We start from the raw sequence: 3,547 nt of genomic DNA, 5'->3' as shown, positions 1-3,547 counted from the left end.
CAGCACTTAGAACAGTGCTTGGTATTCATTCATTCAATCGTATTTATTGAGCGCTTACTGTGTGCAGAGCACTGTACTAAGCACTTGGGAAGTACAAGTTGTAAATAGTAAGTGCTTAATAAATGTCATTAATATTATTATTATTAATAAGAGTGGTGTTTGTTAAGCACTTACTATGTGCCAGGCACTGTACTCAGCACTGGGGTAGATATGGGCTAATCAAGCTGGACACAATCCATGTCCCATATGGAGCTCACAGTGCCCGGCATGTAGAAAGAGCTTAACAAAAACCATAATTTTAGTGCTCTGCACATAGTAAGCGCTCAATAAATACAACTGAATGAATGAATAATTTTATTTTTCTCCAGCTCAGACTCCATCCATAATCCGGTCGGTCCTTGGTGACTGAGTCCTTGGGCTGGGCTTGGGTCTGTGGGAGGCAGTGCCCCGTGGCAGTCCCGGGTTTGTAGGGTGCCCTCCTTCCCCCAAGAGGGGAGGGTGCCCCATCTAATAGTAAGCACTTAACAAATACCATAATTATTCTTAATTATATAATAGTAATAATGACGTTTGTTAAGCACTTACTATGTGCGGGGCACTGTACTAAGCACTGGGATGGATACAAGCCAATCGAGTTAGACACAGTCCCTGCCCCACATGGGGCTCACGCTCTTCATTTCCATTGAACAGATGAGGCAACTGAGGCCCAGAGAAGTGAAGTGACTTGCCCAAGGTCACACAGCAGACAAACGGCAGAGCCAGGATTAGAACCCACGACCTCATGGGCCCGTGCTCTATCCATTAGAGAAGCAGCGTGGCTCAGCAGAAAGAGCCCGGGCTTTGGAGTCAGAAGTCATGGGTTCAGATTCCCGCTCCGCCACTTGTCAGCTGTGTGACTTTGGGTGAGTCACTTCACTTCTCTGGGCCTCAGTTCCCTCATCTGTAAAATGGGGATGAAGACTGTGAGCCACCCGTGGGACAACCTGATCACCTTGTAACCTCCCCAGTGCTTAGAACAGTGCACATAGTAAGCGCTTAATAAATGCTATCGTTATTACTGTTATTATTATTAGGCCGTACCCCCCGGTTCCCCTGGCTCTTCAGCATCCCTACAGTGGTCCCCCCCATCCCAGAGACCCTAGTAATGGTTGCCATGGAGACCAGAGTCTGGCTGAAGAGACTCAGCCTCCCCCATTTCGGGATCTGGCCAGCAGATGCCTATGGACCAAATGCTCGACCATTAAAGGCGGAGGGGGAGCGTGCGGGGGAAACTTCTCCCAAATCGAATTGGAAACCAGGGTGAAATTTGATTTCTCCCAGAAGCATTTCGGCCTCCTACTCGCTTCTGGGTGCCTGCCGCTCATCAAATTAGATGAGCTCTCGTCGGTCCGGGCGGGACCTGCCCAAGGCTGTGCGGAGGAGCTGACATAGAAAAGCAGTGTGGTTCAGTGGAAAGAGCCCGGGCTTTGGAGCCAGAGGTCATGGGTTCAAATCCCGGCTCCACCACTTGTCTGCTGTGTGACTTTGGGCAAGTCACTTAAATTCTCTGTACCTCAGTGACCTCATCTGTAAAATGGGGATTAAGACTGTGAGCCCCCCGTGGGACAACCTGATCACCTTGTAACCTCCCCAGCGCTTAGAATAGTGCTTTGCACATAGTAGGTGCTTAACAAATACCATTATTATTATTATTATCACCCACCTCACGCTGGGATCTGGGGATCGGGGACTCATCCATGCAGATCGATACACAACTGAGGCCTCTAGAAGCGGTGCTCCTTATTGAGTGCCCACTAGTTGAGCTGTGCTATGTGCTTGGCAAGTTTTGATAATGGTATTTGATAAGTGCTTACTATGTGCTGCTCACTGTGGGCAGGGCTTGTGTCGACTTACTGTTATATTGTACTCTCTCAAGTGCTTAGTACAGTGCTCTGCACACAGTAAGCACTCGATAAATACAACTGAATGAATACAAGGAAATCGGGTTTAAAACAGTCCCTATCCCACATAGGGCTCAGTCTTAATCCCCATTTTACAGATGAGGTAACAGGCCCAGAGAAGTGAAACGACTTGCCCAAGGTCGCCCAGCAAGAAAATTCAGAATTATGATAATAATAGTAACTGTGGTATTTGTTAAGCGATTCCTTTGTGCCAAGTAATAATAATAATGATGATGATGGTATTTGTTAAGCGCTTACTATGTGCCAAGCACAGTTCTAAGCGCTGGGGTAGATACAAGATTATCAGGTTATCCCCCGGGGGGGCTCACAGTCTTAATCTCCATTTTACAGATGAGGTAACTGAGGCCCAGAGAAGTGAAATGACTTGCCCAAAGTCACACAACTGACAAGCGGCGGAGCCAGGATTAGAACCCATGACCTCAGACTTCCAAGCCCGGGATCTTTCCACTGAGCCATGCTGCTTCTCAGTACTCGGTACTGTACTAAGCACTGGGGTAGAGCCAATCCAAACCAATCCAATCCAATCCAATTCATTCAATTGTATTTATTGAGCACTTACTGTGTGCAGAGCACTGTACTAAGCGCTTGGGAAGTACCAGTTGGCAACATATAGAGACGGTCCCTACCCAACAGTGGGCTCACAGTCTAGAAGACTGATTAGAAAAATGGGGCCCGGAGAGGTGAAATAAGAAGCAATGTGGCCTAGTAGAAGAGCGTTCATTCATTCATTCATTCATTTAATCGTATTTATTGAGCGCTGACTGTGTGCAGAGCTCCTACCTCACCGGGCTGCTCTCCTCCTCCAGCCCATGCGCTTCCCTCCTCTGGTGCCAACCTTCTCACTGGACCTCCATCTCGTCTATCTCGCTGCTGACCCCTCTCCCACGTCCTGCCTCTGGTCTGGAAATCTCTCCCTCTTCATATCCAACCGACAATTCCTCTCCCCCAACTTCAAAGGCTTAGTGCTTTGCACATAGTAAGCGCTTAATAAATGCCATCATTATTATTATTATTACTGAAGGCCCGCCTCCTCCAAGAGGCCTTCCCTAAGTCCTCCTCTCCTCTTCTCCCGCTCCCTTCTGCGTCACCCTGACTCGGTCCCTTTATTCATCCCTCCTCCCGTCCCACGGCACTTATGTCCATTATCTCTCATTTATTATTTCTATTCATCACCTTGTATCCTCCCCACTGCTTAGAACAGTGCTTTGCGCATAGTAAGCGCTTAACAGTCCCGGCTCCCCCAGTTGTCAACTGTGTTACTTTGGGCAAGTCACTTAACTTCTCTGGGCCTCCGTTACCTCATCTGTAAAATGGGGATTATGACTGTGAGCCCCCCGTGGGACAACCTCGTCACCTTGTAACCTACCCAGCGCTTAGAACAGTGCTTTGCACATAGTAAGTGCTTAATAAATGCCATTATAGAAAAAAAATCAGTCACTTCTAGACTGTGAGCTCACTGTTGAGTAGGGACTGTCTCTATATGTTGCCAACTTGTACTTCAATCAATCAATCATATTTATTGAGCGCTTACTGTGTGCAGAGCACTGTACTAGGTGCTTGGGAAGTACAAGTTGGCAACATGTAGA

The sequence above is a fragment of the Tachyglossus aculeatus genome, chromosome 2 (assembly GCF_015852505.1).
Source record: "Tachyglossus aculeatus isolate mTacAcu1 chromosome 2, mTacAcu1.pri, whole genome shotgun sequence".
Taxonomy (NCBI): domain Eukaryota; kingdom Metazoa; phylum Chordata; class Mammalia; order Monotremata; family Tachyglossidae; genus Tachyglossus; species Tachyglossus aculeatus.
Note: the sequence above shows the minus strand (reverse complement) of the source record.